Source organism: Ixodes scapularis, unplaced genomic scaffold (genome assembly GCF_016920785.2).
Source record: "Ixodes scapularis isolate PalLabHiFi unplaced genomic scaffold, ASM1692078v2 PGA_scaffold1__304_contigs__length_218370807, whole genome shotgun sequence".
NCBI lineage: Eukaryota > Metazoa > Arthropoda > Arachnida > Ixodida > Ixodidae > Ixodes > Ixodes scapularis.
The window spans coordinates 161,852,705-161,870,714 of NW_024609846.1; the positions used below are offsets into that span (position 1 = coordinate 161,852,705).

Here is an 18,010-nt window from a genome sequence, read left to right on the forward strand (position 1 = left end):
CTGTGTCATTTATTCGACAATTCTATCCCCCAAGGCTAACTATATCTCAGTAACGCACTATTGCAGATTGAAGACTGGCCTAAACAATGGCAAATGCAAATACATTATGACAAAATAGTAGAAATGACTATAAATTGGAAAAAAAATCAATTTCAGCTTAATTACACTGTGAAAGGAAACAATATAAAGTTTGTAGACCACGATAAATACCTCGACATTGCGTTTAATGCAAAATTGATTTTGAATCAATTTGTTAATCAAAGCGTTAAAAAGGGTAGAAGCAAATGTTTCACCCTTAGGCGTACCCTTATAATCTAAGATACCGAGAAAAAGACTATACCATATAAAAAACGAATTATACCACTGCTGGACTACGCTAACTTTGTTTCTTTCCCCCCACACGGCAGACGGGATAAGCGGACTTGTAGGCACCCCAAAAAATCTTTTGTGTCCATCTTCAACGCATTGAGAAACCGGACTTCTGGGGCGCACCTGCTTACAGACGTCAATATGACGACGTGTGAAACTGGAACACATATTAATACATTACAACTTCTCTATTGTTTATGAGCGGCAAGTTTAAAATTCTTATTGAACAATATATCACGTTTTCATCCAGCGGATCGGCAATCCTCAATCCCTCAAGATTATTACATCAATACCGATTTTAACATTATGTTTTAAAATATAAACTTTCCCTCGGGAAATTTAAGATTGGAATTCACTGTGGAATGAAATTGTCACGCTTTCATCACTTACCAGGTTTGATAACGCACGTCATCAGATATATGTTTAGTTCACATTTTGCGTGTCTACTCATCGCGTATATATTATGAAAGCTTCTATTCCTGCTAAGGATTTCAACAGAGAGCCGCAGTATCCATTTAATAAATAAAGAACACGAACCTGCTGGTGTCACTTCAAAACACCGGAGTGCTGGTGTGGAAATGTCCAAAATCACGGGAGTGAAAATGTCTGGCGGCACACCAGAAAACACCAGATTTTTGATGGTGTAGGTGTCTTTAGTGTATAGAAAATAGTACACCCATCTTTTAGGTCTGTGGAAATTTAAGTTATTTTAGTTGAGAGAACTCAATCAAGATAAAAAAATACAGGCAAAAAGCTATACGGACGGCTCATCATTCAAGGCTTCAAATATTTCGCTCGAGAACGGCTCCTTATGGTGAATCACCACTGATAGTCATCTGCGGAAAGCTTTTCCTCTCAAATATCTCTTGTCGAATATTAAATTGCCCTCAACTATTTATTAATTTGGCGCTGTTTTGAATAGATATGTGGAGATAGACGCCACATTCCTTGATAATAAGGAGGCAAAGTACAATACTGAATAAATTTGTATTTCCTGCAAAAGTAATTGGCACACATATATATATATATATATATATATATATATATATATGAAAGGGAAGGTTCCTAGTTTCTACATTCTATGCTTTCCCAGATCACGCCGCGCAGCAGACCGAGTCCGCTCCGAGGAAAATAATAAAATGTGGAAACAGGAACCCAAGCATTCAGCGGGAGCTTGACTTTGTAGCAGCCTGCAACGATGGATCAGAGGGGGCGCACTGTTCGGCAGCATTCACTTCCCACGTGCAGAAACAGCAACGAAGTTACAGCAGCGAGGGCGCAGATGCCGCGTTGCGTAGTCCCCCGCGGCGTATCGCTTGGATTAGCGCGGAGCTCCGCGGAGATCAAAGGCGCCGTGTGTGGTGCCGGCCGGTCGGCCTTGTTGAGGTGGCTTCGGAAAACGCCGACGGCCGCAGCCCTAACGGGCTGGAAAGGGGTCCCTCATCGAATTAGGACAATCAGTCTGCCACAGGCGAAAGACGCAGAGCAAAGACCTGTGTCTGTGCAGCTGCGCCTTCGGCCTCACGTCTGATGTTCTGAAGTGCGACGAAGGACTTACATGGTGTGAGGTACTTGCAAGAGTTCTACAGCTCGAATGAACAGAAATTGAGCGTCCACCTCCAGACCTTAATTCTTGAGAGCCTCCATATTTACGTAGGGCATAATTGGTGACTACAGTTCTACTCGAAGAAAACCTATATAATAAAGAAAAGAACAAAAAAACATGGCGTCTTAATTTACCGGCAACGACAAGCGTTGAAATTGTCAGGCATTTTCTTAAATATCAGATGTTTTTATCCTCCATTAAAACAACATCGAAAAATAAACTTCTATAATATTTCTAAATATCTACGTTTAGTATTACCGTCTCTCCTCACCCGCGGATTAACTACATCGTTCCGTTTGGAAGAATGCCTCTCAAATTTACTCATAAAACGGCGTGAACGTTTTCGAAGCTTCATTCTCTTTCCATTTCTGCCTACCTCAATTTTAGGTGATACTAAGAAACAAATTGTTTCCCATATTTGGTTTGTAGTTAGGATGTCTGAGCTGCTGTGAATCACGAGCATCGGGTTTCCGGTCCTTTGGCGGAAACATATTTATAGAGTAGGATAACCCGTTTAAACAATCGGCTATTAACATATCTTGCTGCTTTCAATTAACATAAAACCGTTTTTCGGTAGTCATTCCTGACGCTGATATTTTTATATTGATAAAATGATCTACAAAAAATGTATATTATTTGCATGCATTTTTATGCTCACAAGTATCATGCTGTAGCTTATATGTCACATCCACAGTGGCTACGGCGATTATACCCTAAGGACAGGAAGGTCTGGAACACAAGTGAAAATATTGCCTACGGCCTGAAAACCTTCGTTTACGAAGCGGTGACAGATCTTCAGCGGTCTCCTTCTATTAAACCTTGAAGGTGCGATAAACAATTCTTATTGTACCACATTTAAGTTTTATTTTCAAATATCCGGCAGAGAGCTCCAAATGTTACACTCCCTCCCTGGTGTTATACCTTCATTATCACGAAGCGTTAACCGCGCGCTCATTGTTTATCTCATATTATGTGAGCATGCTACATCGGATCTTCGATAACACTGATCACAGCCATTAGAATGTTAAACTTAATAAAATATGTCTTTAAAATATATTTGCTGTTTCTTAGGAATGAAAATTTCTTCATAAAGTTAGCGATATGTGTGGACTTCTATATTAAGCAATTTGACGGCCCGATACCGACTTCTATCCAAGGCCTAAATACGTTTACTTAAATGTCGATATGAATTGTGAATACCAAATACAATATAGGGCTACCTGTCATTAACAAATGTATATTCCATTTTATAGTGTACCCAACATTCTCTATACTTTTCTGCAGCAGCAGTGCGACTCCAAGCTTCGCTCGCTCGATGTTAAAAGAAAGACACCTAGTTACATTTTTATCCCGACGACCTCATGCTCGACTCACGATACACTTAAATGGATGGTTCACATCACCATCGTTACACAAAAAACTGTTTGAAGACCCGGAACGAAGTATTTGAAACATCTGCCGACGTTGCCAACTTCGATGTATCTTCATCTTCCTGCTCTTTTATATCGAGAGAATCTACTGCTGTGAAAACATAAACCTCTGGATCAATTACAAAGGCTGTTTGGCCACATCTTCATCAAAGCCATCAGCCACCAGTCAGCGGCAATAACACAAGGATTACGCGGATGTGCGAAGTTCCACAAGGTCACCGCGTCTAAAATTGTACCCACCAAGACGGGCGAAAGAGACATAATCGGACTTATTATTGAACACCGCCATCTACCCATTTCTCATAAAAACAATGTCGTACTAATGCTCAGTTTGGGCAAACCGCGGGTCGCGAGCCTCATGTGACTTTTCGAGCTCCAAATACGCCTAGAGGATTCCAGGGAAACCTACCCCACAAGCCCACATCAACCCCAAGATGTCAATTTAAAATTCATATAAGGAGCAACTTGCATATTGATGATTTTGTGCCATCCCATGGACATTGAACAAGGTCCTTGTTGTATGCATGGGTGCTCACAATAAAAAATTCATACTGAGTAATTGCTTTATAAGTTGAATTCGTAGTGGCCACCGAGTTGGGAAACAAATTGAATTAACGAAACGCCTATTTTTTATTGCATCTCATTGCTTAAAATACGTCCTTTTAATGGCTCCCCAAATATGGCCATCTTGCTACCCCTGCTATAGGCCAAACCCAGTTGAGGAAACCGTCCGTCCCCCAACCCTTAGCATAGCGCTTGTTTGGCGAAGACCTTATTTACGGGTTATTAGGAGTGAATCTATACGAACGTAGTGTACACATAAATTTTCGGACACAAAGTGTGGCAGATAAAAGAAGCAAGCCATCTAGTCAAATATGGGCACTTTCTTTAATTTCTGTGGCAGCAAATGATAATTCTTCATAATTACAGAAAGGTTAGGCTTTTTAGAACAGTATGCGGCGCTGGCGCCCTTATCGATTTTTCATCGATGTTCCACTGAAGTAAAGGACATGTGAAGTGCTTGGTAAAGTTGCCAAAACAATTAGCATTGCTTAAATATTGAGCGCGAAGAAAATGTATACTGGTTTAGAATCACGTTTTCCGAGTGGTGACGACGAACTCCACCAACCTTTATGGGATGCATCTGTACTGCTTCAATCCGGACAGTCTTGGTGATGATGAACGTACGAGGCTCTACAGCACAGGGTGCTCCTGAGTGCTGTTCCGGTCTAAAAATACATAAAAATTAGCCGTTGAACGTACTGCAAAAAAACTTTTCACATGTGTGTTTTTAGCTTTTACATTTATGACACTCAAATTGTGTGATGGTTGTTTTCTGGAAAAATGCAAGAAAATAAAATATTGTCTCTTTTTTTTTTATTCGAGGGAGTAAAACAGAAGCAGACCACAAGGTGGACGCGGCCACTCGCATATTGTACCACAGAGCACAAGCTCAGATCTGCGGGATCTGCTTTAGGGCGTTCATCTCAAAGAAGCTTTCACGTTTTTGCATCATGTGATACCATATTGAAATAGCAGCGCCAACTCAACCGCTTACGTTAGTTTTCCTCCCGTCAATTGTGGAATGTCGCCCACAGCGGAGCTTTAAATCTTTCACATCGCGAATTCCCCTCGGTTAGGGCCTGAGGCTTTTTTTTACCGGACATTGAATTTCAGGTATCAATCACCTGTCATGTTGGTTGATGCGAAGTAGTAATTGATTGTGTGCTGGTAGAGTCTGTTCTCGTTTTCCCTCGACCCCAATCAAGTAGCTGAAGATTCCTTTATGAGTGATGAAAAACATGAAGGCATTACAACCTAACACAAGTAAAATAATATAGAAAAGGCAAAACAAGAATGATAAACAGTCGCGATTAAAACGCGAGCATTTCCCGGAGTTGTGGTAAGAGCAAAACGATGTCTTTTTTGCACATCGAAAGTTTCACGATTGAATGTGGCGGCGCCCGCATAGAAAACGTCCTTTGAGCGGTACTTTAGAGCGGCCGAGGGAATCGGAGGGTCAATATTCTCCGCACTGGACTCTCTATATTGGGCTTGCGTGAAACTGTAGGCTGGCAAACTGGAGTGAAAATATTAATTTGCATTGGTTTATTTTATTTTTACTTAGGCTATTGCGGCCTCGTCTCAGGTACAACCCCGAAATTTAACGTTAATACAATTTACTTGCGTCAGAAAAAACTTTGTGAGAGCGATCAGTAATGCGCCCTACGGTTCAAACAGCAAGACCGTGTTTAATGATCTCAATATTTCAAGGGTACATATCCCCTATCAGTGAAAAGACTGTGAGTATGCAGGCGAGCTGGTGTTAGCTAATCATGTAGTTTGACACTTGAAACTGTAGTGCAGTGAAGGAAAACTTTCAGTCGAAAGAAGACAACGAAAGGAGCGTCTAAAGTTTAGTTTGAGCTGAGTTAGAGACATTCTCTTCTTTCTCTTCCTTCGACTGAAAGATTCTGTTTTCTGCACCGCAGACTCAGGAATTAAACTACATGATTAGATACCCAATATAATTATCGATGATTCATCAAATAAAAATGGCAGCTTTTTAACATGTTAATTTCTTTTACCTTACCCGCCACAATTATTATCGAAAGGTTCTTACATGCCGATCTTAATGCGGGGAGACACTACTTCATCAGTTTTGCTCTGGAGTTTTATATTACATTAAAAGCAGTAACACATATCTAGGTAAAATTTCTCCAAAATATAGCTTTGCATGATTCTGCAAAACAATATTAATGTAAATAATTCAACCTACTTTGTTTTTGCATGTGTCTAGTGTATTAATTTTCTGAGGTTACTTAAAATACAGCCTAAATTAGTATTTTTGTGCGCATCTTTTTTGTGGTTATCCATTGCACAATGTTTACTTATCAAGTACAAACTGTTTACTTAGCATGTCGGAGGACATGCTAAGCGTAATTTTGAAGTTCTTTCTCTCCCCTAGCTACCCCGATTGAACCAATAATAATGAACAATAATGCTATCATTATTAAGTCGGCAAGTATTGTAGGCCTAAAGTCACTTGACCCTGGGAAAGTAGCGCCGAGCTCCCAGCATGGCCGCCATCTTGGTCTGTAAAATGAGCAATTTCTCCTTGACCCTTTCGTTCTTGATGAGCCGATCTAAATTCGTTAGTGACGGGTAGCTTTATGGAGACGTTTCTTATATACGCACCTCTTCGTACCAACACAACATGCTGTGGTAGTGCTTGGACCCAAGCAGCAGGGATTTCGACAAAGCATTTGCCAATGGCTGGCTATGGTTTTTTGGCCAATGGCCAAAGAGTGGCCATTCATCAACCATCGGCCATTTGGCCGATGGTTGAGGGCCAGTGGCGATTGGCCAATGGCCACAGAAAGGCCAGTCATCGGCCACTTGCGAAACGACCATTTACAGCCACTGGCTAATGATGGGCCAAGCCTGTGGAGCTTGGGGAGGCAATGAAAAATAATTTTATTGTTTTGAAATACGCAAGAAGAACAATATAATCGTAAGAGAATCGTGGAGATGGGCTTGATTGATAAGTTGATTGCATACACAGTGCCAAAGACGCTTATATTGGCGAGGAAAGCTTCCAGCATAATGATGCTCCAAGGTGATCTTGGCACGACTGGTTTAGGATGATCCTCTGGAAGCTTCAAAGTTTTCAATAGACAGAGATGCGACTTTCATGGCAGCATAGATAGATTAACCAATCGCCTTGCGAGGATTTAGTCGTTTGTATGTTAGTATCCGGTTCTGTCCCTTTAGCAGGTAGGAAAGGCAATGGCGCTACTTTACCAGAATCCAGTCACATTAAATAGGCCTAACTGTGAACTGCTGTCGGGATTCACTTTGATGTATTGAGAAATTTAAATGTACGGAAGAACACGTCACAAGTAGCTTTCTTGCACTCATCATGTTCAAAAAAACATGTTGGACGTATCTGAAATGTTGCATGAAAGTAAACATCGAGAGTGCGACGATCTCATGCAGGCTCTATGCAATAACGCTTCAGGAACGAGCATCTGGAACGACGACACCAAAAACCACTCCACAACCGTGTTCAAAGGAATGAGCGTATAATCAGAACTAACCTACATTTCGAGGCTGGCTTGACAGCCTTAGGAAAGGGCCTAATTTTCACGTTCATTGGAGATTAACAGTAATAATGGACATCGTCTGCTTTTTAAATACATCAGAAATTTTTTTTTTTTAATTTGAACATATTTTTTCTTAAAAAAGAGATAAGGGAAGTTTTCGACTTCACCACGTATGAATCAGGGTAAGCGAAGTGAAGCAGGTATGCGAAAAAGGGTATTATCTTCGTGGTAAGTTGTCAAATTAAATATATTTGGTAAATTGCTTATTGATTATTGAATTTAAAGGTGGTTTTGCAATTGCAGTATTGACGTAAATTAATTTTAAGGCCAGACCAAAAAAATATAGTGCTATAATGCAATAGTTTTTGAGATATGAATTGATCGATGTTCAGTTGATTAGCCCGATTTAAAAATTGCTCACAAAAAAGAGCAAAACGCCTTTCCAACAATGACGTTAAAACGGGTAACGCAGTCGTTGCAGTAACGTTGTACCTGGCGCTGTGGGTGCACCCTGCTGCTGAGATAGTGACGACCTGAGTGACACGACTAAGTTACTCTTCCAAGCGGCATTCTGGGCAGGGCGTTCGTCGCTTACTTGCGCGCAAGTGATGAAAATTAAGCATTTCATATTAAAAAAGCAATCTACTATATATTTGCAATTTTTTTTTCAACTTTCTTGCGTCTAATAGTATTTTCCGTGACCAATAAAGTTACTACCTGACCCCAAAATACTGAGAAATTAAACTTTGATTTTAAAACATATGACTTCATTACCCAAATTTCTATGGCGGTTGTCCATTCATCTAACGTGCTCCAGGCTTGATAAATAAATGAAGAATAAACTCGCCTAACTCCATCCCTTTAAAACAAAATATGTTCGAATTGATATTGAACACTCTGCATAATCATTTTACTAATCCGAGGAGAGTCACAACAATCCGCGATGTTTAGAGTGCTGATTCTGGAATCATTGTGTGTTGGTTGAGTCACGCCATAAAATTTGGCGGTCTGCTAAAATATATGACAGCAAAATGTTTACGCGTGGAAAGCGTTTTAATGTTCATCGCGGATATAGAAAAATTCGGTGTTACAAAGGGACGTTTATTTAGAATACCGGATTACATATGCCAGGCTGCATGAACAATGATACTAAATCGAGTTTTTTATGTGTGTTTTTGCGCACATTAAATAGGTCTAATTTTTGCATCTGGGTTAGGCCACCTAGTTGTTTTGGTACCTTCCTGAATAATGTTTATGAGGTTCTCAATTCGATAATAAAAAGGTTTTTCGAGTCTTCACTATTTATCTCAGATTATCTTAATTAATCTAGTCTTACGTAATCTGACACATTTTTCCCTCATTCTTCTGAATGTTAAGCATTTGTATTCTATGCGACCACCAAATACTACTTGTTACAAAGACAACAAGTGTTGCCAGCTTATATATTTTACTCTGTTACAAAGTCGTCATTTAATCTGGTTTCGGTATTATTTGAGCTGCTTGGGCTCAGCGGAAATTGCCGACGACATATCACATTATGTTTACCAATTTTAGTTTCCTTGATGGAAACTAAATTAAACTGCGATTCCAGCAGGGGAGGTTGGGAAGCCAGAAACAGTGTGTTCGTTTATTCTATAAATGACTAAAGAAGTCCATCTTGTCTCTCTGTTTAAGGAAATTGGACCCTCTTCAGAAATCTCGTTGCATCACTTACAGAGGCGTATTATCATAATCACAATTAGCAAAAACACCGGAGCGGGTGGCATCGGGTACTAGCAGAGCACTCTAACAGCCAGGCACGCAGCAGAAGCAGCGGCGATGCGGAGGCTCTGCATCTTGAACGCCGGGTTATTCGAGTGCTCTGATAGTAACCGATGCCACGTACTCCCGTGTTCCCTCTAACTGTGATCCGAATAGTACACAGTGCTTTGATTTATAAACTCTTACGCTTATTGTGTTTGGTTTAACATACTGTACAATAATTTAAAAAAAAAACTGTCCACGGCCGCTATTTTTTTTAATATTTCGAATCACTGGGTGGCATATCAAGAAGCTTTTGCAACTTTTAAAACTGCTATCTAGGATGGCAATCATCTTTTTTTGATATCATCTTGCGAACATTGTTAGCTACTAACTCTCAGCAGTTTGGGAACTCTGTTAACTGTAAAGACAGCATAATTTATCTGGCTTAGTGTAAATGGCTTTGCAGTCCCTACTGTTGAATGTGCGGTTAACCTGAACACTATTTTTGCTGACTCCTTTTCTAATGAACCTGCCATCTTTTTTATTGCATATTGCCGCGCGCAGGGGTCACGGCCTTCTAGAACTTTCTCGTTTATTCTTGCTCCGGACATAACTTCTGTCGTTTATCCCCGCTTATGTTGTTCTAGAAAGTGCGTGTTCATTCTCGCCCCGAGCGCGCTACGCTCGAACCTTCTTCGCCGAATCTTCGAGATAGTGACTTACTCTAGATAAGACGCCGCTCGCGACCTTGTCGAGTCAGTCTCGCCCCAGCGTTCGACCCTGCTGTCACGCCGACTTCGACGCCCGCGACGCTCGGCTATTACCTTTTGTACCCTTTTATTTTTGGCACAAGTTCGCCACATTAAACGTTTATTTCTTCTTGTTTATTTATTGTTTTTGGTCACCACCCGTGACAATATTTTAGAGTGAATGTCTATGAACTAAATTGAAGTGAACCCTAATTTTATTGTTAAATTAATTGAAAATCCTAAAGTTTCTTCCTCAGTTGGGGCTAATAATATTGACTGAGCTTCTGTCAAAAAAAAATTCCCTATGATACTGCAGAGCTGTTTTACACCATCACTCGATCATCGCATTCTACCCGAAGAATGAAACATTGCGAACGTGCTTACATTGCGAAAAGAAAAGGTGATAACCATTTTCCTTATATTTATCGACCAATCTCGCTTACTAGTATATCATGTAAAATACTGCAACACATACAATGTGGTATCCGAAACTACGAAACTGGTTCTACATCTAAATAGCAGTAATGTCAGCCCACTTCATGGCAGAGAGAAGCGCAAGTATAACTTGGGAGTAAGTTTAGAAAAGTTTGCCCACGTCATTGCATGCGCAGATTGGTTACGTTCAGTTTTGTGGTATGGTGTATGTTGCCAGTGGTAATTTTTTTTATGGATCTGAGAAAGGAACGATGATTGTGCATTCAATTTTGGGAGTAAAAAAATGCGAATGAGATACTAGAGATATTCTGGAAATGATTCAGACATCGTTTGGGGAAAAAAAGCCTAAGCTGTACACTGGGGTTTGAACAACATACTCGTGCCAGGGCCATTCAAATTTATGTTCAAAATGATAGGCACAAAGTATGGTCAAAACCCGTCATTGTTACAAATTTTACCAATTGAAGACCTTGCTGATGTTTGTTGAGCCATTAAAGAGTACGCAAATGAGGTTTTAATTGGTTTGGGGACATTCTAAGTAACTCTGACTACTTACGGGGGCATGCATCGTGTAACCCAAAAGCTTAGCCGTTGATATTGGCACCTGATCACGAGGGGTGCGGGGTTGTTCACGTTTGCATGCAGCTTAGTCAGATCGCACATCAATGGTTACAGACCAAGAAGATGAAACAGGCGTAGACAAAGTTCAAGTGTATGTTCAATATTTCTTTTTAATAAGAAATGTGTTCGTCCCCTTCTGTGTTCCTAAGTCTCGGGTTTTATTACCATGCACGAAGTGTTCGTCGCAGTAGACCAAACAGAGCATTATAAGGACTACAGTCGTCTTTTACGATATCTACGGGAAAATGGGCCAAAACCTCGCCCGATCTTTGGTGTTAACAGATCTGGCTCGTGCATTATGACAACGCACCGCTTCGCGCGTTCATGTTTACTTGGTATATTTTTTAATAGGAAACTCATGAATGCCGTCGTCCACCTACCATACTTGAATGGTTTAGTGCATTGCGACTTTTTCTGCTTCCCAACAGAAGTTGAAGTTGAAAGGCAGCCGATTTGAACGATTAAGTTGAACCAAGTATAAGCTCAAGAATTGCTCGACATTCTCAGCAAACACATTTCGAGGATGCATTCCAGAGACGGCAGACACACTGGGACCGGCACATACGTGCTGCTGTGGACCGCTTTAGAGGGTGATAGGGGCGGAACTGCCTAAGCCAAGTTTTTGTGGAGACATTGCCAAATATTTACGAAAGGCGCTTCGAGTTCACTTTTTCGCCCCCCCCCCCCCCCCTATTCCCCGTGGTGTATTCAGCTTTAACTTTCGCGCTGTGAGTAAATTCCTCCCAAAGCGGAATGTGTGCCGCGTGGGAAAAAAGCAATATCACAAAATATGAAAAAAAAAATAACGAGTGCTTGGAACTGTAACATGCTGATAAATTTAACATTCTCCCCTACCGTCTCAGACAATATTGCGAACAAAAAAAAGCCTGAACGTCTAAGCATTTTTGAACAAGTAATCGCAAGCGAAACCATGATCAATGTGCAGACGAGCGGGTGCGTATTAATCATGAAGCTGAAACCCTGAAACTTGAAGAGAAAGTTGAAGGCAATGTAGAAGGGACAAAGCAAAGTGGACTGAGGGCGTCTCAAACTCATCACCAAAATATATTTCATCTAAAATATTTATAGCCACCTCCAGAGGTCACCAACAACGCCCCTTCAAAATATATACATAAAAGAAGACCTCTGCCCAAAACTTTACACCCTTAATATGCACGTTGCTTCTGTCATGTAGTGACATTGTATATTCGTTGTTATCGCTATCAGCGCCTATCACCAACGCAAGCCGCGTTCGCTTATCATAACATGCGCAGTGTATATAAACGCTCATACGGAAATAAACCGTCGTTCTGTTCCAACCGCGCTGTCTGAAGGATCTATTACATTGGCGTCGAGGCGGATCGACGGACGGGCGAGTCCCGGTCGAGTAAGGCAAGATATCGGTCGGCAGGATCGGCGCATATCGTCTCGGCACGAATGCGTCCTGAAATGAATACGTCGAACGGCTAGAGATGTTCTGCGCTGCAAACAATATAACCACGGACGAGCAAAAACGAGCGGTTCTGCTCAGTTGTTGCGGCGAGGACACTTAGGGCTGATCGTGACCTTGGTCAAGCCAGCAAGACCGACGGCGGCGAGCTACGACGACATCAAGGGGGCGGTGCGGAAGCATATGCATCCAAGGCCTTCGGAGCTGTACGCAAGATTCTTATTCTACAGAAGAAACCAAGCTCGCGGTGAGGCGGCATCGGAGTATGTTACGGCACTACGGAAGCTGGCTGAAGACTGCGGTTTCGGTGATAAACAGCTTCCACTGGACGTCATGATGAGGGACCGGTTCGTATGCGGCATCAAGAACGAAGCGGTTCAACAGCGGCTGCTCGCAGAACGGGACCTTACGTTCGAGGTGGCGTACGACATGACGCTGACGGCGTAAGCAACGGAGAAGCAGCAGCGCGATATACGCAAGCAAGCTCAAGACGGAACCAAAGAAAGCGAGGGTCTTGTTCAAGCGACACGCATGAAACTGGACACCAAGGCGGACGACGTCAGCTGCTTCCGCTGCAACGGTAAGCATGCTCCGCATGTATGCCGTTTTAGAAAGGCTGCTTGTTTCAAATGCAAAAAGGTTCGACACGTGGCAAAAGCATGTCGTTCAAAAGACGAGAATCAGACGCCGTTGAAGCCTACTGACCTGCGCAAGCGGGAAGGGAAAATCAAGGGCGTCTATGAAATGAGCGCGTTGTTTTCTGTATGCGAAGTGCGTGAACAGGCTGAAAAGTTCATGGTAGAAGTGCACATTCAAAGGCAGAAAGTTCCGATGGAAGTCACTTCAGGAGCATCTTGCTCGATTGTGAGTGAAGAGACGTTTCGGTTGATCGAGAAGAATCAAGGCGAGATACCGCTGCAAGAAGCCGGCACAAAGCTTGTAACCTGGTCGAATGAATCATTGTCCGTGGTGAGTCGGGCAAACGTGGAAGTGAAATTCAAAGGCTGTAGAGCAGAGCTACCTTTGTTAGTAGTAAAGAAGCGTGGTAACAGTTTACTCGGACGTAGCTGCTTTGACTCGCTGGGCATCCGTTTGAGCGGAATTCAGCAGATCAAGTTGGAGGACGTGACATCGCGTTTTGCTGAGGTTTTCGGCAGTGATCTGCCTGGACTCAACGGACCGCCAGTTCACATAGAACTTCGAGAGGACGCCCGCCCGGTGTTTCTCAAGAGTCGTCCTGTCCCGCTGGCCCGCAAGGACGACGTGGCCAAGGAAGTGGATCGCCTGGTGCAACATGGCGTCTGGGAGACGATTGAGTACTCAAACTGGGCTACACCGCTGGTAGTGGTGAGGAAAAAAAACGGAACCTTGCGTTTATGTGGGGATTACCGTAGTACCGTAAACAAGGCTATTAAAAGCAGCGGATATCCTGTGCCCACGACCGCGGAAAAGCTAGCGACGTTGGGGTCGAGTAAAATTTTTACCAAACTCGACTTAACTCAGGCTTATCAACAGCTCAGCCTAGACGATGAATCAGCAGAAATGCTGACCGTCAACACGATTAAAGGGCTATGCAAGATCCGGCGGCTGCCGTTTGGAATCTCGGTGGCGCCGTGGGTGTTTCAGTGAGTCATCGACACGTTATTGGCGGGCATTCCGGGGGTGAAGGCTTATCTCGATGATATCTTGATATCGGGAAACAACGCAGACGAACACTCGGAAAGGCTTGCAGCCGTGCTGTCGCGTCAGCAAAGCGCGCAGCTAAGAGTAAACAAAGAAAAGTGTGAATTCAGTCAAGCAAGCATTGAATTCCTGGGACATAGAATCGATTCCACAGGTATCCACCCGAGCCAGAGCAAGGCTGACGCCATTCAGCAAGCGCCACCGCCGACAAGCAGGAAGCAGCTTCAAGCTTTCTTGGGGTTGTTAAATTTCTACGCCAGCTTCCTCAAGGGGAAGACAGAAGTTGCGGGACCCCTTCATCGACTGTTGGACCACGAGCAAGAATGGAAATGGACAGGTGAGCACCAGCGGGCGTTCGAAAAGCTGAAGAAGTTGCTTAGCTCGGATGCAGTACTTGTTCCCTATGACCCCAAGCGGCCGTTGGTTTTGTGCTGCGACGCGTCACCTGTCGAGGTAGGGGCCGTGCTGGCGCATAGGGCTGATGACGGGAAAGAGCAACCTATAGCGTATGCCTCACGAGCTCTCGGTGCTAGTGAACGCAACTATGCGCAGATTGACAAAGAAGGTTTAGCAATCGTCTTCGGAGTGAAAAGATTTCACCAGTACCTGGCCGGAAGAGACTTTACCGTAGTAACGGATCATAAGCCGCTGTTGGGGTTGTTCAACACTGAGAAGCGGGTGCCAGAAGTGCTGTCGCCCAGGATGCTTCGCTGGATTTTGTTGTTGGGGGCGTATAACTATAGCATTCAGTACAGGCGAGGCGAAGACAACTCCAACGCTGATGCACTCAGTCGTCTGCCAATCGTGGGAGACGAAGACGAGCCACAGCCACCGGGGGACGTGCTACTGCTTGAAGCTGTCGAGTATGCTCCACTCCAGGCGGCAGACTTCGCAAGGATGACCAAGAAAGACTGCATCTTATCGAAGGTCAAGGACTGAATCCTCAGTGGCTGGCCGTCGAAGCAACCGGACAATGCGTTCGCGCCTTACGAGGTAAGGAAGTCCGAGTTGTCGTTGCATCGTGATTGTATACTGTAGGGAAACCGTGTGGTCATCCCGCAAGTAGCAAGAGAAAGGGTACTTCAGTTGCTGCATGCAAACCACCCGGGAATGAGTGCCATGAAAGCTTCAGCAAGAGGGCTTAGGTGGTGGCCAAAGATGGACAGCCAGATTGAAGAATTTGTGCAGTACTGTCAGCCGTGTCAAAGAAACCGCCAAAGCGACCCCAAGGCTCCAATGCATTTCTGGGTCAAGCCAGATCAACCTTGGAGTCGTCTACACATAGACTTCGCGGGGCCAGTCAAGGGAGAAGTGTTTCTAATTGTAGTTGATGCGTCCAGCAACTGGGCAGAGGTAGAAATCATGCCATCAATGAAGTCTTCAGCTGTCGTCACCAGCTTAAGGAAAATGTTTGCGACTCACGGGGTGCCAGACGTAATTGTCTCTGATTATGGCACAGCATTCATTGGTGCTGAATTACAAACGTTTTTGAAATTGAACGGTGTTCGTACAGTGTTCGCAGCACCTTATCATCCCGCCAGTAATGGCAGGGCCGAAGGGATGGTAGGAGAAGTCAAGGAAGCTTTGAAGAAACAACAGGAAGGCACAACTCAGTGCAAGATTGCGCGGTTCTTGTTTAAACAACACACCATGCAGCATTCTGTCACGGGAAAGTCACCGGCAGAATTGATGATGGGGCGGAAGTTGAGGACAGCCTTGGACAGACTTCATTCAGAACGTCAGCGTGAACCTGAGGTTCAGGCGTCGCCAACAAAGTGTTTTGCTGTGGGTGACGCAGTCTACGCAAAGAGTTTCAATCCAGGAGCCCGGTGGACAGCAGCTACCTTGGTGGAAGTGCGAGGCCCGGTGTCATACACGGTTCAACTGGACAACGGGGAGCACCATCACAGACACCGAAACCAGCTCGGACGAGCCTGGACGGCGCCTCAAGGGGACGCCAGTACATGGGTGGACTATCACCTCAGGCTCCCACCCACAGCGGGACCCTCGCAGCGGCCGGAGGCGAGCCCGGAGTCGCAACGCAAGCTCCTACTCCACCATGAAGATCAACACGCAATCGACATTCTGTTGTACGCTATGGCATTAATGATTAACCAAGCGTTCTTTATTGTTTTGTGCATCTAATCGTAGGAAAAAGGAGTGTCATGTAGTGACATTGTATATTCGTTGTTATCGCTATCAGCGCCTATCACCAACGCAAGCCGCGTTCGCTGATCATAACATGCGGAGTGTATATAAACGCTCATTCGGAAATAAACCGTTGTTCTGTTCCAACTTGGCTGTCTGAAGGATCTATTACAGCTTCCAAACACTTCTAAGGCACAGCACAATAATAGCAACCCCTGCAAAAAACCGGACGAAAACACTTCAACTATACTATATCATGTGACACAAAAAAACTACCAAAAACCTAGATAAACTGTATTTTTAGAGTTTGCGAAGTCCTCTATATACCAACGTTGCCATGCACAAGAACAGCACTCTTCACACAAATCCAAATCCTAAGAAAATTAAGAAAGCTGTAATCTTAAATTTCGCCAAGTCCTCTGCGCAAGGACGTTGTGAACAAAAGCCCTAGAGCAAAGCTCTAAACCGTTTATGCTCGGTTAGTATATCAATAATACATCTTAAAGTCTAGCACAAATTACATTCCTAAACTCACAAGTCACTACAGTCTCGTTTACAGCGCCAATTTTTTAAGATACTCACTTTTCATGGTGCTTTCTGACATCCCTTGTGGCCACTTTTTATTTATTTATTTATTTATTCAAAATACCTCAAAGGCCAGGTGGGCATTACATGAGGGGGGGTTATTTTCCAAAAAAGGCATATAGTACAACGCAAAAACATTGAAACAAAAGAATAACTGAAATTAGAACATACTGATGTGCGACAAATGACGACAATAAGCACAGGACAATAACTAAAAGTAGTTAAATCAGTCATGGTAAACACTTTGGGACAAAATAACATAATACAGTGCTAATAATAACGGAGCACCGAATAATGTCAGCTTGCGTACTAGCCCGGGATGAGGAAGAAGTTAGTAAGTGCACTGCGAAACATTTTTGCATCAGATATGGTGACAATGTCGTCGGGAAGACCGTTCCAGTGTTTGATGGCTTGAGGAAGTGCTGAGTTATTAAATGCTAACGTTGAACCAAAAAGGCGTTTAAAGCTTTTGCTGTTATTTTGACAATGTGACACTCTATTCGGTGGTTCTAAAAGTGATGAGCTGGAAAGACCGGGGTTATAATGCAACCGATGAAGTAAGCAAAGAAGTGCGATTAGTCGACGAGTCTCGAGGGGATGAATACAGTTATTTTGCTTAAGAAGGGAGACGCTGGCAAATCGGGAATAAGATGATGATATGAATCGGGCGGCACGGTTTTGGACAGATTCTAACTGGTTAATTGAGTACTTCTGATGAGGATTCCAGATAGGTGAAGCGTATTCTAGTTTTGGGCGTACGTAGGTATTATAGGCTAGATGGCGTAGATGCGCGGGTGCGGCATTTAGGCTTCGCTTTAGGTACCCGAGAGGACGTGACGATTCAGCAGTTGTAATGTTAATGTGGGTAACCCAAGACAGATTCGAGGTCAGATGCACGCCGAGGTACTTGTAAGATGAGACAGCAGGTAGAGAAGCGTTATTTAGGGCATAACAGAAAGATGAGACTGAGCGTTCCCTAGTGAATGAAACCAGGTTACATTTATTTACGTTTAGTTGCATTTCCCATTTTACACACCAGTTGAGGACCTTGTTAATATCACTTTGTAGGATGTCATGGTCAGTTT

At 43.3% G+C, this 18,010-nt stretch overlaps 1 pseudogene; it reads left to right on the forward strand.

Moving 5' to 3' along the window:
• The window catches only part of LOC121835857, a 177,008-nt pseudogene that overhangs the window by 36,119 nt on the left and 122,879 nt on the right, over window positions 1-18,010 (forward strand).